At 38.0% G+C, this 18,581-nt stretch overlaps 1 long non-coding RNA gene across 7 annotated transcripts in view; it reads right to left on the bottom strand.

The window, feature by feature from the left end:
* Positions 1 to 3,634: 3,634 nt before the first annotated feature.
* Positions 3,635 to 18,581, bottom strand: part of LOC118005679 — a 37,541-nt gene continuing 22,594 nt past the window's right edge. For 2 of the 7 annotated variants that reach the window (XR_004677846.1, XR_004677845.1), the window contains 4 exons: positions 16,139 to 16,231; positions 12,489 to 12,587; positions 12,170 to 12,392; positions 3,635 to 3,913 (listed from right to left, as the gene is read on the bottom strand). This is a non-coding gene — a long non-coding RNA (uncharacterized LOC118005679). Of the gene's footprint in view, positions 3,914 to 4,469; positions 4,488 to 11,302; positions 11,340 to 12,169; positions 12,393 to 12,488; positions 12,624 to 16,138; positions 16,953 to 18,581 lie in introns of those variants that run through there. The other 5 variants (XR_004677850.1, XR_004677849.1, XR_004677844.1 and 2 more) reach the window with 5 other exon arrangements.

Genomic DNA, 18,581 nt, shown 5'->3' with positions numbered 1-18,581 from the left:
CTGCTTCTCATTAGCTCCAGAACTGTGGATCAGTTCCTTCATATCCCTGCATTTTCATTCTTTCATGGATAAAACAAAATGCTTGGACTGAATTCCCTCGTAGGTGGCCTTTCCTGGTCTCACATGCTACAATTCTGTTATTCAATGGACACCCAAACATAGGTGGTTCTGGAAAGAGAATCCTATTCTCTTTGTTATGTTCCATATTGTTATGGAAGAATGTATAAACTTCCCGAGGGGCCACCAGTGAAAAGGTAGTAGTCCTGAGCCAAGAAGAATGATCTCTTTCACTAAAAACCTCAGAAACTCAGAAAATCAGGAAGTATTTTCTTTTTTCCCTGTCTCAGTTACTTCTTTACCACACAGGAGGATTTTCTTCTATATTAGAGCTATGGGAGCCTGATTGTTGTTGGCTCTAGGTCCATATCTATGCATGTAAACATATATATCAATAACTTTAGAAGTTATTGGTAAGGGAAGCATTTCTTCTTTCCTTCCTTCCTTCCTTCCTTCCTTCCTTCCTTCCTTCCTTCCTTCCTTCCTTCCTTCCTTCCTTCCTTCCTTTTTTTCTTATTTGGTTAAAGTCTCCCCCCCTCTCTCAAGTTCCAAATTTGGGGTAGTGGGTTTAGGGTAATGTTCCTCTGGTAGAGTGAGTGCTCCTCACTCTTGACTCTCTCCAGGGGGATGCTGTGTTTAGAGAGGATACTCATGCTTGTGCTGTCCTTAGTTCAAGAAAAAAGACAACTGAGTCGTACGTGGTTGTGCTTTCTGTTATGTTTAAAAATGAAGCTACCAGTTTGTCCACTTGAGACCAAGCAGAACACTAAGATAAATTTAACAAACTCCTGATCCCGGGTTGTATACCAAGGTATGAATTCTTTTTTTTTTTTTTAATTTTTGCTTGATGTGCTAAATAAAATGGTCAAACTTGCGTGTGTGATTATGAAAGCAAAGAGTTGTAATCATAACTCATTTCACAAAAAGTCCAGCTAGCTTAAAGCAGATTTAAACAAAGCCATGTACTTTGCACAGCCCATTTCTGAGGCCTGAGATAAGAGCAATGAACATCTAACTATACCATCCCAAATATCTGGACACAACCTGCAAGGTTCTGTGAAATGTCTTTGTGTTTTGGGTTAGGCTATTTGTATGTTTTGTCTACATGGCACTGAATAGCTAGATGTTTGGGAACATCCAGATGATGGGCTTAAAAATTCTTGTGCGTGTGGTTTTTTAAAAATTATTTATTTATTTATTTGGGAGAGAGAGTGAGCAAGAGAGAGAGCATGAGCAGGGGCAGGGGCAGAGGGAGAGGCAGAGGGAGAGAGAGAGGCAGACTCCCTGCTGAGCAGGGAGCCCGACACTGGGTTCCATCCCAGGACCCTGGGATCATGACCTGAGCCAAAGGCAGACACTTAACTGACTGAACCACCCAGGCGCCCCTTAAAAATTCTTTTTTTTATGAGATTTTGGCATTATAACCAAGAAGCATTCCCAATTAATAATATAGACATCACCAGCCTTTGAAAAAGGATATGCTTCATTTTATTTTAGATTGACATGAGAGTAGAAAAACTCCATAACCATAACATTTTAACTCAGTTTTGCATATTGACTTCCATTTGGAAAAATTATAGTATGAAATGCCATAAGTTATAAAGCAATGACAATGCTTCTAAAGTTTTAGAAGCTTCTCACTCACGGTCTACTTCTCTGTTTTTCCTTTTTTTACATTAAAAATTTGATCTTTGCCTTATTGGAACTATGAAGAAATCTAAATCTGAATAGCCTTTTTTATAATAGACAGTCATTGTTTGTACTTGCAAAATTGGATTAAGAAATCACTGGTATTCTTAACACGTTTTTTTTTGCCAAAGAAAATTCAGCATATTTCTGCTTAGCCTTGAAATTTCCACCAACCGGACTGAGTGATTGGGTACCACCCACACTCTTCTCCTTGGCGTCCCTACTTCCCCAGGGAAATCTCAGCTTGAAACCCATATGACATGTATAAACTCTTCTTGTGCCTTGTTCTGTTACACCTGTCCTGCGGGTGGAATGACTCCCCAACTGCACCACATCATGCGATCGAGCACTTAGCTTACAGACATCAAATAAACACCTTTTATGTTTCCCCCTTTCCATCCTGTTCTGTATCTAAAATTATAGACTACACCCTTCTGTTTGACAGGAGCACCTCTCTTTGTGCTTCCTTTTCTTATTTTTTTTTTTAAAGATTTTATTTATTTCTTTGAGAGAGAGCACACACAAGCAGGCAGGGGGGCAGAGGGAGAAGCAGACCCCCCCTGAGCAGGAAGCCCGATGTGGGACTCTATCCCAGGACCCTGGGATCATGACCTGAGCCAAAGGCAGATGCTTAACGACTGAGCCACCCAGGCGCCCCTTCCTTTTCTTATTTTTAAGCATTAAACTCCCCTTGGATCATAATTATTTCTTGAGCATGAGCATATTATAGCACATGTAATGAATACAGGTTCCTTCTTTCCTTCCATGAATACCTGAGTTGTTCAAAACCCACTCTTCCTTTTCCTCTCCCCTTCCAAACCAACACACACACACACACACACACAGAGCTTTAAAAAATTAATGTAAACTAAATTTTATCATGACTATAACAATCAAACCTTTCTAATGGGCAGCTCCCTTTTGCTTTACTTATATCCTAGTACTATGGAAAAAGGAAATGTAAAATAAATACATTATTAATCATCATAATAAACAGATGTTTGGAATTTTAAAATGTTCTCCTTTATTCAAACAGTACATGCAATAGGTGAACTAATAGTATTACACGGCTTATTACAAACCAAAAAAAGAATGCCCCTCCCCCCAAAAAACTATAATCCACTTCCTCACACCACCATTCCTGAGTTCTGCTTCTCAGATACAAAGTCTTCTACCAATAGTCTTCTACCAATTTCTTCTGCTCTTTCTGTTTCTTCTGAGAGTTCCCTCCATATTTCTAAATGATTTGCTTATGTTGTTTTTTCTTTATTAAGCACCTTGGGTATTATCTAACTTGCACCTATGGAAGCTGTGAATTTATCATTCTTCCCTACCCCCCACCCCGCCCACCCACCCCTTGTCCTTTCTTTCCTTCTTTCCTTTCTCAAGGTAGTTCTATCACAAATTGACAAATGAACATTCTGTGTTTACATTATTATTACCATGTACATATTATCCATGAGTGATCCAATAGCATATTGTGTTACATTTCTTTTTCTGTATGCTTATTTTTCCCCTAGAGTTAATAATTGCCCCTCAACCCTTTTTTTTTTGACTACTGCCAATTTTTACCAAACTCTTCGAAAGAATTATAAAACTTTTTTTTAAAATTTTTATTGTTATGTTAATCACCATACATTACATCATTAGTTTTTGATGTAGTGTTCCATGATTCATTGTTTGTGTATAACACCCAGTGCTCCATGCAGAACGTGCCCTCTTTAATACCCACCACCAGGCTAACCCATCCTCCTACCCCCTCCCCTCTAGAACCCTCAGTTTGTTTTTCAGAGTCCATTGTCTCTCATGGTTCCTCTCCCCCTCCGATTTCCCCCCCTTCATTCTTCCCCTCCTGCTATCTTCTTCTTCTTCTTTTTTTTTTTCCTTAACATATATAAAACTCTTTTTAACACAGCCACATCAGATGATCTATTGGTTTCATTTTGGGGAAATCGAGGAGACATCTTTCTGGAATTTCTCCATCCTCCCACTCCAGGTGGGATTAATTGTTCTTTTCTGCCTCCTGCAAAGCTGCCAATCTTGCCTTTACCACCATCCTGAGAATTGTTCTCCCTTTCTCCAGTGTTGGTTCCCCAGTCTCCTGGATTTTTGTCTTTGTAATTGGTTTCCTCTGCATCTTTGTTAGAGTACGTCTTCTAGTAGCTTCCTAAGGAAAAGGGAGAGGGAAGAAATTTTTAACAACTCTTTATTTGTAAATAGCTTCAAGATTACATGGGTTTAATCATATATTATAGTTTCCCCCAGATTCTCCTATTCTTAACATTTTGCCCCATTTGTGCACACACACACACAAGCTGTGTGTGTGTGTGTATACACCTTATAGTTCATCATCAACTTTGATAAATTTAACATTGACACAATAATCTACCATCCATATTCCAATAGATCAATTTTGTCAGTTGATCCAGAAGTGTTTCTTACATTATTTTTCCCCTCTGTTTCAGGATCCAGTCTAAGATCAGGTATTGCATTTAGATGTCATTGGTCTTCTTCAATCTGGACTACTTCCACAGCCTATCTTTGTCTTTTATGATGCTTTTGCTAAAATAAATAAAACTCCAGGGTGCTTGAGTGACTCAAGTGGGTGAAGAGTCCTACTTTTGGTTTCAGGTCAGGTCATGATTGCAGGGTCATGAGATGGAGCCCCATGTCAGGCTCCAAGCTGGGCTGGGCATGGAGCCTGTTAAGATTCTATCTTCCTCCCTTTAGTCTCCCCGCCTCTACAAAAAAAAAAAAAAAAAAAAGAATAAAATAAAATAAATAAAGCCCCCCTCCCTTCTATTTAATTAGAATGTTCCTCATTTTGGTTTCCTGTTGTTTCTTCCTGTTTAGATTCAAACTATGCATTCCTGGTCAGAATTCCTGGTCCTGTGTCCTTTTTAGGGCATCACATTTGGACACTGGATGCAGTGTCCTTCCCCCGCCCCCTTATTGATGATGTTAATTTTGGTCATCCAGTCAAGGTGCTAGTTAATTTTTTCCCCATTAGTTTGTTTTTCCTCCTTCCAATAAGCAATCTGTGGGAAGACATTGTAAATGCTAATGTTCTCTTCATTGAAATCTCCCCCTAGATTTTGCAACTACTGATGATTCTTGCCTAAACCAATCTTTACTTTGATGGTTGCAAATGATGATTTAACTCCTGCACTGCCTTCACATTTATAAGTAAGCACTCAGCATTTTACTAAAAGAACCTTCCCTTCCCTTCCCATATATCTATCCATCCATCCATCCTTCTGTCTCCTAACTATCTATCTATCTACCTACCTATCTATCTATCATCTCTCTATTTTTGGTATGGACTCGTCATGGATTTCTTTTTTTCCCCAATAGTTTATAATTCATTACTGTCCCTACTCTCTCTTTCTAGAATTCCTATTCTTCAAATTCTGGCATGATCCTCTAACTTTCTTATCGTTTCTCTTCTGTTTTTCACCTTCTGGTCTTTTAATTCTACTTTCTGGGGCAGTTTTTCAACTTTATCTCTTAATCCTTATATTGACTGTTTTTAATTTTAACTATCACATTTTTAATTTTTGAGAGATCTTTCTTGTTTCTGATTGGTTTTTTTTTCTTGGATGCAGTATACACTCTTCTGCCTTCCAGAACATTATTGAAACTCTTTTCTGCTCCCTGCATTGTTTCTATTTCTTTTCTCTGAGTTTTTTTTTTTTTTCGGATTATTGAAAGCAAATTTTTTTTTTTTTTAAATTTTTATTTGTGTGCCTGTCATGGTGGAGGTGTTCCTCAAATGTTTAGTGATCTTTGACAGATTCTACTTAAGAGTGAGGCATGGGTAGGGTTTGTTGACTGGTGGGCTTCACTGTGATGTGATTCAGTAGAGCCCATTTGTTTTCACTGAGATGTCTCCAAATGTCAGTGTCTAGATTTGTTTTCTCTTGCAGCAGTTTCTCCAGGGGCGAATCATCCAATCTTCTGGTTGGGGAAAACTGTGGTGGTTGTGGGGGAGGGTAGGGAGTTGGAGGACTGGTTGGAGGCAAGAGGAAGATATAAGCTTGGATGCTGGAGCACAAGGAGGAACTTTTGCACGGTGTTCACCCACACCTTCCATTATGCCTACAGTCCCTGTGCTCAGAGCCTCTCTCTCTTTCAATTTCTTCAAGGAATAAATCTCAATTCTTGTTCAGGGTAAGAGAGGAGTAATTGCATAAATGGGTGGAGTAATGGAGTAGATGGCGGGGAGCTAAATGCTCTTAGTACAGACTCTCAACCAGTGCTCAATCTTCTCCAACCAAGGTGTACCTGATGTCTCCAATTCCTGAAATTTTTAGTGTTCTGTAGGATGAATTAGCTCTCTATCTTTGCCTTCTGTAGACTTAGGTTTTAGCTTTCTCCACTCCATTAAGTCAGTTATGATGGGCCCTTCTACTTTCTCTTAGAAATTTGTGGAATCTTCCATCTGTTGTCATCTCCTCTCTCACTCTGTCTGTACTAGTGAGTTTATGCCATTTAAAATTCTTATTCTGTCATTTTGATGATGCTTCATAGAGTGACAGAGGTAAAGATATGGATTTGATCCACCTTGTTAACTAGAATATAAACAAAAATTTGAAATAGGATGAGAGAAGCAAAGTCCAAGATTAGAATTAGCATTCTGGCCACCTGCACTTAATCTTTTCCAATTTAAGTGGAAATGGCTGCTGGGTGTGATTTCTGCACACATAAGTTTGTTTTCTGATCAAGGGGAAAGACAGGATCCTAAAGGATTAGTGTGGGGGAGGATGTGATGTAGCTGCTCAGGGAAGGGTACCAAAAGAAGTTATTTACATCATATTTCTTTATATAATATGTAAAATTATATCTCATCTGCAGTGACCCACATACCTTTGCAAGATTGATCTAGAAAAATGGAACAACTTTAAGACGATCCAGTACTGGAGATCATAATATAGATATGATACAAATGATCTATATTTCACCACTTAAAATGACAATTCAAATATAACATGGGATGCAGGGATGGATTTAATAGGAAATTCAATCATAAAACAGAACCTAAAGAGGTGCAAACTTCCAGTTATAAAAAAAATAAATCCCAGAGATAAAAGGTACAAAAAGGGAATATAGTCAATAATATTGTATTAACATTGACTGGTGAATAAACTACACTTATCATAGTGAGCATTGAGTAATGTATAGAATTGTCGAATCAATATGTTGTACACTTGAAAACTAATATAACATTATATTTTAATTATACTTCAATTAAAAAAAAAAGAGGTGGGAGGACCTGAGTGGTTCAGTCAGTTAAGCGTCCTACTCTTGATTCAGCTAAGGTCATGATCTCAGGGCTGTGAGTTCGAGCCCTGCTTCGGGCTCTGCACTGGGCATGGAACCTGCTTGGGATTCTCTCTCTTGCTTCCTCTGCTCTCCCCACACTCTCCCTCTCTAAAAAAAAGAGAGAGAGAGAGAACAGAACTTAATTTTCATGTGGTCAACAACTAACGTTAGAAACCCCGTGTGTGCCAGGCACCTTACTAGGTGCTTATTTCTAGATTTTTGTGCTAGGTTATCATTAATACCCTTAGCAGGAGAAAATGTGTTTTTGACAGAAATGCAGACAAACTCAAGTTACAATGATGAAATAAGGAAACTGGTTGACTCTATACGGTAATAAAACTGGAGAGTGACTGTAAAATATAATCTGCCTATGGTGCAGTTTGACTTATCTCAAAGGGATTTGCCCAATAAAACATTACTTAGGTATCTAAGGAAACTGTATTTTATGATTCCATAACTAACTGGAAATTAAGCAATTTGGCTGAATCAATAGTTTATTTATAAATATTCATATTTTTGTGAAACCACAGCCAGTTTCTGGGTAGTTTATCTTATCAAACAGTGACATAATGTAGGAAAAGGAAGATCCATTGGATGGTCCACTATATCAAGGGGAAGAAAATTCCATATATCATTCAGGATTTTCAGCTTGATACTCCATTAAAACTTCACTGAGTTTTAGTTAAATTATGTGACAAAGGAAGGAAGGAATAGTTTTCCTATACAATTCCTTCACAGACTTTGTCACTGGTAAGGGGTAGATGCAAGAAGGATTGTGGAATCCTCTACAATACATTGTTGAATGAACACAGGAGGTCACGATATGTATTATAATATGCAGTCTGTATGAGAGGGTCTAGCAGTATTTACACAAATGTTTAAAAGAGGTAATATCAAATTTGCAGGCTACATTAGGCCAACTGATGATATCCTTGTTCCCCACATGTCAAGTGTGGGCAAGGATGTGGGGCAAAATAAAGGCTAATATATTGTTAATGGGAATGAAAGTTGCTATAGCTATTTCGGAGAGCAATCAAGCTTCACATCAGAAAAATGCAAAATAAAACAGTAACGAGATACCATTTGGTGCACATCAGATTGGAAACAATTTTAAAATCTTTTTTTTTTTAAGATTTTATTTATTTATTTGACAGAGAGAGACACATTGAGAGAGGAGCACAGGCAGGGGGAGTGGAGGGGGGAGAGGCAGGCTTCCCGCTGAGCGGGGAGCCCGATGCGGGGCTCGATCCCAGGCCCCTGGGACCAAGACCTGAGCCGAAGGCAGACGCTTAACGACTGAGCCACCCAGGCACCTCAACAATTTTAAAATCTTAACAATACTAAGTGTTGGCAAGCAGGTGGGGAAGTTCATGCTTGCTACATTGTAAATCCAAAGGACCACTTCAAAGAGCATTTTTGTAATCACCAGTAAAGTTGAAAATAAGCATACTCTCTGACTCAGACATTGCAGGTTTTCATTTTATTTCAGTTCTTTGTTGATTGAATTATATCTTCAAGTAGACTTCAAGAAATGGTCTATCTCCAGAATCCTTGCTTATCTGATGCTATCTGTTGTTTGTATGTTGCCTGTATGTATCTGTTGCCTAAATGACACTGGGTATGGAATTTTTCAGTCAAGTCCCTTATCTCTTAAAACATTTAGATGTTGCTTCAGTTTTCAGATGAATGTTCCAGAGAAGAAGTCTCAAGTCAGTTTAATTCTTTTTCCCTGTGTAGGCAATTTGATCCCTTTTCCAGGAAGCCTATAGGAATATTTATCTTCAGCTGCTTCACCAGCAACATTGGTTTTAATTATTTTCTGTTATTTTTTCCCCTGAAACCCTTTAATATGTAAATTGAACTAATCATTTCAGAAATATTTCTGCCCCTGAATATATCTTTGACTTAGTTTTCCACATGTTCATTCTGTGCCTTTTTATTTCTAACATATTTCTTTGTTCTGGGACTGGATTGTTTTCTTCTCAGTTCCTTTCGTTAACATTTCCAGCTCCTTTTATTTTATTTATTTATTTATGTTTATTTTTTTTTTCCTTGAGAGGGGGAGAGAGAATCTTAAGCAAGCTTCATGCCCAGCACAGAGCCCAACACAGGGCTCGATCTCACAACCCTGAGATCATGACCTGAGCGGACATCAAGAGTCAGACGCCCAACTGACTGAGCCACCCAGGTGCCCTGACATTATTTCACATTCTCCTTAATTTCCTCAAGAGTGTGAAGAATATAGTATCTAAACACTTCTTCTCCTTCCACAGTAACACGTCTTCCAATTTGGATTCTTCATCGCATTTCTTCCCTTTGGGGGGACCTACGGAGGGGAGACTAGACTAACAAATTTTTGCATAGGTCCCATTTCAGCTTGTTTTGCCTACTCACCTTTGGCTTTGCAATCCTATCCTACCTTTTAGCTTCCAAGTCATGTAGCAAATTCTCCTTGACTCCAGATCTTGTTCATCTGGGTAATATTTGAGTCTTCCCCTCGAACAGGATTTTAAGACCTCATGTTAATGGGCTGTGGTTTTGTTCTATACTTGCTTGTGGGAGCAGGAAGGGGCTGGAGAATTTGGGACTTGGGGAGATGAGATCATGGAACTTTATCACCTCTCTTTAATGAACCCTACATAACAAGTCCATTCCATTAAGTTGGGGGATGAGGGTCTGTCCTTGCAGACAAATAGTTGGGGCACTGAGGTTCTCTTGAGTTTCACTATGTTACCCTGTTCCAGGGTCATCGAGCTGGTGCACTGAGTGTGCAAGCATTGGGTGTTCTGATTTTTAGTTTTGTGTGACACGTTCTCCCTCCCACCTGTCATCCAGGGACTTTATTTGCTACTTAAACAAAAACAAAAACAAACAAATAAAATCCTCTTTCACTTTACACCCAAGGGAAAAGAGGCAAATTCTATGCACTTTTCTGAATTAGGTTCATACTATTTATCTGAGGTTAGAAGGTGGGGTTTCAAGTTAGAAGTTCTCTACGTTTTATTTACATCCCCACTCTTCATACCACCAAACCTCAGTGAGGTTTTCCAGAATTTTATCTGCCTACTGATTGCCTCACTGTGTTTCTCTCTTGAGAGAGAAAGTCAGGAGTCTGTTTCCTGCATCGCCTTTTAATTTGATAAAATTTGTGTTATATTGGATGATATTCTTGAAGTTTGTAGAATAAGATAGACACCCTTGTATGGTTGTAGCATCAATCATATAACCTTTGCTCTTTTCACTTCATTTTTTGTATTTGGCTTAATTTAGGGGAGGAAAGTTCTGTGGTGGTCCTGCATTTGGACTATCATTTAAAGATCTTTCCAAATTCATATTGTATATATCTTCTCGGTTTCGAATGCATTGGTTTAAGTACAGAAGATTATTTGCATTGAAGTTTTCTAATGGTAAATTGTGCCCTCAAATTCTTATTTGAATGTTTTCACCTGGTCTTCTTCAAAAAATCTTTTGTGGCCATCATTGCTATTTCTATATACTTATTCTTATAAGCAGCCCACAGCCCAGAAGAAGATGGAGGATAGGATTTTGTAAACAAAATACATTTGATTATTTTCAACCCTTGAGGGAAGGAGTAACTACAACAACAACATAATTAGAGCAGACAATTCTATTTAGGTTAGTGAGTCGCATTTTCCTAAAGGTTATCTGTCCATTTTTAGCTTACCTTTAATATCAATAAGAAGAGTGTGAAGAAATGTAATTACTTCCAAGATATTCTTTTTATTTTATTTTATTTTTTTAACTAGGCTCCACACCCAGCATGGAGCCCAACATGGGGCTTGAACTCATGACCTTGAGATCAAGACCCGAGCTGAGATCAAGAGTCAGACACTCAACCAACTGAGCCACTGAGACACCCCTAAGTTATCCTTAAATTAGGTTTCCAGAGAGTGACTTTTGTTGTTGTTGTTGTTTTACAATATCTTCTACTTAAATATACCCAACTTATGTCCTTACACAAAAAGGTCACTTGGGGATTTATATTAATAGTCTTACACTAACATTTCAATAGGAAAATCAGAAAATGGCACTGACAAGCCACTTAATGGAAAAAATACAAATGACCATTAAAAATAACATTCACCTTGGGGCGCCTGAGTGGCTCAGTCGTTAAGCGTCTGCCTTCAGCTCAGGTCATGATCTCAGGGTCCTGGGATCTAGTCCCGCGTCAGGCTCCCTGCTCAGCGGGATGCCTGCTTCTCCCTCTCCCACTCCCCCTGCTTGTGTTCCCTCTCTCGCTGTGTCTCTCTCTGTCAAATAAATAAATAAAATCTTAAAAAAAAAATAACATTCACCTCATTAGTTACCAAATGCATTTAAATGAAAAAAAAACCATTATTTCTTATCAAATTCACAAAGATAAAAAATAATTTTATTCTAAGTGTTGAGAAGAGTATAATGAGATACACTGATATAAATAAAAATGAATACAACCTTGGCGGAATGTAATTTGAAAATTCTTAGGCAGAAAATTTGAAGTTTTAGCCCTGACCTAGACATTCTACTGCCAAGAAACTATCCCAAGGAAATGATCAGAGAAGAATATAAGTATTTATGTACAAGAATATTCATTACACTATTACTTATAAGAAGAAAAAAAATTGAAAGCAACTTAATGTCAAGTACTAAGGGAATATCTAAATAAATTGTATGACTTAAGATGAAATATTTCCGCAATCATTAAAACTGTGTTTTGGAAGAATTTTAGCAGCATGGGAAAAGTACAAAATGTAACATTAAGTGAAAGAAGCAGACTATTCTTCTTATGCTAAATAGCAATATATTATACACATAAAATAAATCTGGAAAGAAATACACCAAAATATCATCAGCAATTCTATCTGGGTAATGAGATAATAGGTAATCTTTATCTTATTCTTTAAATTTCATTATACTTTCCAAATGTTCTTTAATGAGCATGTATTATTTTATAATCAAGTAGATTTTAAAAATATATTATATTTATATATGCCATACATGATATCTCTATAACCACATTATGTCCTCAGCAGGACAGGATCATATTATATATACCCTTACAATGACATAGAAGGTCTTTCATGATATGTTCCCTACTTACCTCATTTTATTTTTTACTCTTCTCAGATCTTTCCACTTCATTTTAGTCATGCTGAACTACTCACAATTTCTCTGAATGTGTTTATCTACAGATGCTGGGTTTTTTGTTTTTTTGTTGTTTTTTTTTCCTGGAATGCTGTGGGCTTGATTTCAGGAGCAGAGACATTCATTCTTTTGGAGGAGAGACTTGTAAGAACAAGACAGGGCCTAAGGTCTGGGAGATTCTGGGGTATCAGGCAAAACACCAAGACAGAAACTCAGGCAGAGAAACAAGGTGGAACCCCAATCAACAGAATCAAGACACCAAGAATCACACTAACCTAGTAAACCATAGATGCACTGAAGATTTCTGTGAATCCTGGCTAGAGCTACTTCATGCGGAGTCCGTAACACCTGTTAAAACACTTTGGTCCTGCTGCCTAAGAAGTAGCAATATTTTCATTTAAAAACAACATCTAAATAAACAAGCAAACAAACAATCAAATAAATGAATAAATACACAATCAAATTCTAAAGGTACATTAAAAAACTGACAATTATCACATTATTGTTTATCTTCATGAGAAGGAATGATGAGGAATTATATGCTTAATCCTTAATGAATAATCATGTAGGTCAACCTCTGGCAAGTTTCACCTAAATATGAGCTGCTCAACCTTTTTCACATTGTGGAGCACATATAAAATGGCACTTATATGACACTCAGGGGTATATCTGTGAGGACGCTTGTGGACAAAGCTGATCTGTCTTGGGTCTCTGTGGGCCCCAGGCCCTGCCCAGCTCCCCTTACGGCTGAAATGATCACTATCTCTACACACCTAAGACACATTCCCTGCACACCAGCTCTGATCTACATCATTCCAAGCAGAGGCACATCTAGTCTGTTTGGAAATGTCCCCAGGAAAAGAGTTTTTACCCCTCTTCCCCAAGTAAACTTTTCCCTCAGATTTCGCCATGTGAATACCAGCCAGAGATCCCTTATTTTAAGCCACATGCTAACCTAGCTCATTTTAAGGACTTTATTTTAGGTGTTTGGCCATGATCACATGCTTTAAAAAGCAATCTCCTGTCACTTTCTTTTGTGTAACACCCTCATGTAATGTATGTCTTACATATGGGGACCAGACTATCACTTGCATTTTCACAGATTGCTTAAGTAAGTATTTTTTCAATAAGGAGTCAGCAAAATTCTAGAGCTAGATACAGAAGTAAATCAGTTAGAATCAGCCAACAATTATTTTCCTTCATTTGTGTTTGACCCTATCATAGATCCTTGGGAAGGGAATAAGGAACAAAAGAAAGAAAAGCCATGACAAGTTTGTGTGGACCACTGTCCTCTGGTGCTTTATTATTCATTAAAAACAGACTTGTTTCCCCCTTTCTTATCCTCTGCTAAAGGACTAGCCCTAAGTGTCCTGCTTAATTTTGGCGATTGTATTTCAAAGGAATAATGGATATGGTCAAAGGCATTTATCTGGGAGCACTGATAATCTGCTTATTTTTAGGGGAATAATATAATGCTATATGTTACAAACCCCTTGGGTTTCATTTTTTTCCACCAAGAATAGGAATATGATCAAGTATTTTTGACTTTTTAAAATTGCCATTTACCTGAACTAGTTCCTACCATGAGTGGTTAATGGGAAGGAGTGGTAGTCTAGACTCTAGGTTTGCTGTTTTTTTCTGTTCCTCTTCTCTCCACCCACCACCCGCCCCCATTCTCCAGTGTAGAAGTGTCTGTGCTTAAAGCTGTGTAATCATGTATTTTTTTTCCTGCCGCCAAATACTTCCTTAAAATTATACATATGTCCCTACTAGAAAGTAGTGGTACTGTTCCTTGCTTAGTACCTGTTTTCTTGATAAATAATACTTAGTCCTAACAGTGACAGTGCCAGCAATATAGAAGAATTTCAAAAAGAGGATTTAGGTAAATGACCTACTCCAGGCACCCTGAAGGACATCTAGACCTAGGAGAAACAAAGCTTTCTCATCATAACTTTTTAACAGAAACCAATGATTATATGGGATCTGTATTTTTTTTTTCAGTGCATATAAACTGTGTTATTTGCCACAGGTTTATAGAAGGGGATGTGTGGGCAGGCTTTTATGAAGCTGTTTTCTTTCATCTTAGTCAACAGGCTTACAGTTTGGTTACCTGCCAACGGATCAGAGGTGGGGCCTTGTGTTATGGCTTTATAGGGCAATCGGCTCGGTTTTCTAGCCTGTGTGGACAGCTGAAAGCAAGGCCAGCCCACAGCCTAGTCAGCCATGTTTTTCTTATTTTAAAAATAGCTAAAGTATACCCAGTGACTTTATTCCTAGTTATTTAGCCAAGAAAAATGAAAACACATACCCACATAAAAGCTTGTGCACAAATGTGAATACCATTATTCATAGTAGCCAAAAGAGGAAAGCAATCCAAATGTCCATCAGCTGATGGTATATCCATACAATAGAAAATTATTCTATTGTGGTATATCCATACAATAGAATATTACTCCACAATAAAGAGCAATGAAGTACATACTACAACATGGATGTGTCTCAAAAAACATTTTGCTAAGTGCAAGAAGCCAGTCACAAAACACCATGTCTCCATTAATATGAAATGTTCAGAATAGGCAAAATCTATAAAGACAGAAGTGGATTAGGTTGCCACAGCTGGGAGGAGGGGGAGGTCAGGAAAAAGGGGAAATGACTATTAATAGGTATGGGGTTTCTTTTGGGGGAGATAAAAATGTTTTAAAGTTGGTTGTGGTGATGTTTGCACAACTCTGCCAATACATTGAGAATCACTGAACTGTACACTTTAAATAGATTAATTGTAATGTGGATTATATTTCAATAAAGCTGTTATTATAATAATAGTTCAATTATAACTCTCTACCCAGTAAGAGTGGGTGGGGAATAGTGACTTCCTTCCAAAGAGTGTAGTATAGAAAGAGGGGGAGAAAGAGTCACTTCATGGTGGAGAAAGCCGACAAACACCATATCAGCCAGGTGATCACGTTTGACATGATATGTTGAGAATGCCACTTTACCTCCATGGTCTTTCTCCCCAAAACCCATAACTCTAGTCTAAACATGAATAACACATCAGACAAATCCCAACTGAGACACATTCTACAAAATATCTGACTTGTATGCTTCAGAACTGTCAAGGTCATCAAAAACGAAGAAAGTCTGAGAAACTGTTAGAACCAAGGAGACATGAGGACTGAATGTAATGTGGTGTCCTGAGTAGGCTCTTAGAAGAGAAAAGGGAAATTAGGTAAAAACTAAGGAAATGTGAATGAAGTATAGACTTTAATAATAATAGATCAATATTGGTCCATTAATTGTGACAAAGTTACCATACTAATGTAATATGATAATAACAGGGGAAACTGGGTGTTACCTAGCTTCCCTGAGCCTCAGTTTCTCATCTCTATAGTGGGGATAATAATACTGCCTACCTCATTGGTCTTGGGGATTTAAACGATTGAAGCCTTTTGATATATAATGTTTCAACAGTGCCTCACAAATGCTTAAGTGCTCAAAAAGTGCTAGGGATTATTACTACTACAGTTACCCACATTTTTTTTTTCAGGTATTTTATTTTAAAATGAGACAGTGACTAAGGAAAAAGCCTACCTAGTGCAAATGTAATTTTGTAAGAGGTTCAGAAATGTTGCCCTTTTTACAATGTTTATTAAGTAAATAAGTGCCTGTTTCAGAGGCAGGTGATAAGGAATTGAATATGTAGGTACATTTTTCTCCTTCAACCATCTACATTTTAGATGGACTGGGAAGGAAGTGAAAGAAGATATATACTCAAGGGGGAAAATATGAAGTTAATACATTATTTTGAACTCAGAATTAGTGGGGGACAAATAAATAAGAAATGTACTATTCCCTCCCGTAGAGCCTCATGCCAGAACAAGTAAATAGCAAAATTGACTTTAATTACAGTTTTTTCACTGTTACTCACCTTTATCTGATGGTCGTCCTCAGCGGCAGTAAAATCTCCATGGGAAACTGCACAAGAAGTTCTAAATATGACTAGTCCTGAAACAAAAAATACCTGGCCACAAATATTACATATATATATAAAAGGTCAATCCCAAATAAGAATGCCCAGATAAACAACAGATAAATAAAAATACTTTTTTAGTATACATATGTCTCAAATATTGCATAAGAATACTTCATACTAGACAAGTATTCATTGTTTATCTGAAATTTAAATTCAACCGGTGTCCTGTATTTTTATTTGCTAAATCTGGCAACTCTACCCAAGGATAAGTATGCTTTTCAATGTTTATGATATTTTCTTTCTAAAATTATCCTAAGGAACTTAGGAAGATGAATAGCAGCCCCTTTGCATCCCTCATGCATGTTCTAAGCAGCAATTCTGTAAGCCGTAGTAAGAATGCTTTCTTTCTATCAAAGGTCACTGACTCGTAGGAAAAAAAAAGAATTAGAAGTTACAGCAATTCTATCTTTAAAGAAATAGCAATTTATCAAATCCGCAGCTCCCTCATCTAAAGTCAAGAAAAAAAAATGGAGAAAATGTGAATACACACAAGAGAAACAAAGAGGGAGACGAGCAGACAGAGAGACAGAGGGAGGGTGCAGACAGCACAGAAAGAGAAAGACCAAGGCAACAGGCAGAGGAGGGAAAAGGGGAGGGAGAAGGCATCATAGCTCAGAGATGGGTCAGGGGAGGCTCAGGGCTTAGGGAGCCTGCGGGCTTCAGTGGGCAGCAGGGCAGAGGGGCCGGGAGGAGGGGTTACAGCAGCCTGACCGCCGACCTGAGGACCAGATGCGCGCACACTGAGGGGTGGACATGAAGTGATCCTGCCTAGGCTGCTGCCAAGAAATCTGCTTTCTGCTTTCGACTCAGAGACTGTTGGCCGTGAAGAAAGGAAGGAAAGCAGTGGGAGAGGAAAGGAGGGAGAAGAGGAGAAAAGGAGGAAGAAGAGGTGCCCAGCTTTCTCTTTAGTTATATGTAATGTTTTATCTACCTTGGCACAAGAGAGAGTTTTTTTTCTAAAAAAATGGGTCATCTCAAGTTTGGCTTGGGAATTAAATCTGTCTCTGTCTCTGTTTCTGTCTCTCATACACACATGCACACACATGCACACACACCCCATGATTACACTCTACATGTTTGACCCTGACTCAGTTCAGCTTCATGTTCAGCATCCTTGAACTTGGCCAAGTGGCAAAGGTGAGGAAGGACTGAGTCACCAAAGATAAAGTATAATTTAAGTAACCCATCTATAAATCATAAAGATTTAGTTGTACATTAAATTGTTACCAGGCCTAAAGAGTCAGACTTTGAGAAAAGATTTTGAGCTGCGAAATTTTGGAACTTTCAAAAAAATGAAAAAGGATATAATAGCATTTTAGTACTGAGGATGGGGAAATTAATTTCTATCACATGTACCTTTTTAAAAGCACATGGATATGGGCGCATGGGTGGCTCAGTTGCTGGGCATCTGCCTTCAGCTCGGGTCATGATCCCAGGGTCCTGTGATGGAGTCCTGCATCAGGCTCCTTGCTCAGCGGGAAGCCTGCTTCTCCCTCTCCCACTCCCCCTGCTTGTGTTCCCTCTCTCGCTGTCTCTCTCTGTGTCAAATAAATAAAATCTTTAAAAAAATTGAAAAATTTTAAAAAAAAGCACATGGATATGGATATTTTAGAGAAAAGCTTCCTTACGTATCATCACAAGAAAACATAAATGCGATCTTGGTTAAAACATGGACATGTCAAAACTCTCATATGTGCCCCAGTTGTCTGAAGAGAAAATGCCTAAAATCAAGAAGCAAGGATGGTAAGAGGAGTGTTTGGGGTTGTTTAATTTAGAAGGAAGGCTGGATAATAGCCAATAAATTTCTTGGCTTTAAATAAGACCCTGGTGACATGTTTCATTTTGATTTCTGAGATTAATTAATTATGGGAAAAACCTTAGAATTTATTTAAAGGGTCACATGGGAAAAGTCATACGCCAGTTAGAAGGGTTTGGTCTGAGATTGAGGAGTTCCAAGATAGGATGACTGGCATGTGGAAAATTACTAAGAAACAAATAGTGGCTAATGTTCTTGTTTTCCAATTAAAAGGAGGAATTATTTTTGATACCGCCATAGAGATCATTAAAACTTTTACAAACTATTTTGGGAAAGAACTTGGTGTACAGCAAGCCCAGGAAACTTTCCTGAATTTTCAATGTTGTATCTCCAGTATCTAGTATAATGCTGAGCATGTATATATATCACAATAGATTTTATCACCAAACCCTTAAATGGAAGACAGCAAATTTAAGAGCAGCTTCCAATTCTGATAAATGGAGAAACTGGAAGATTAATAAAATGGTTCAATGAAGAAAGAAATACAGATCATTACTAGTTTGGAACTGGTTTTGTCAATAT

This window comes from Mirounga leonina, unplaced genomic scaffold (assembly GCF_011800145.1).
Source record: "Mirounga leonina isolate KUSES-001 unplaced genomic scaffold, KU_Mleo_1.0 Mir_94, whole genome shotgun sequence".
Lineage (NCBI taxonomy): Eukaryota > Metazoa > Chordata > Mammalia > Carnivora > Phocidae > Mirounga > Mirounga leonina.
The sequence above is the reverse complement of the archived record's forward strand: the minus strand, read 5'-3'. Positions and strand labels throughout refer to the sequence as shown.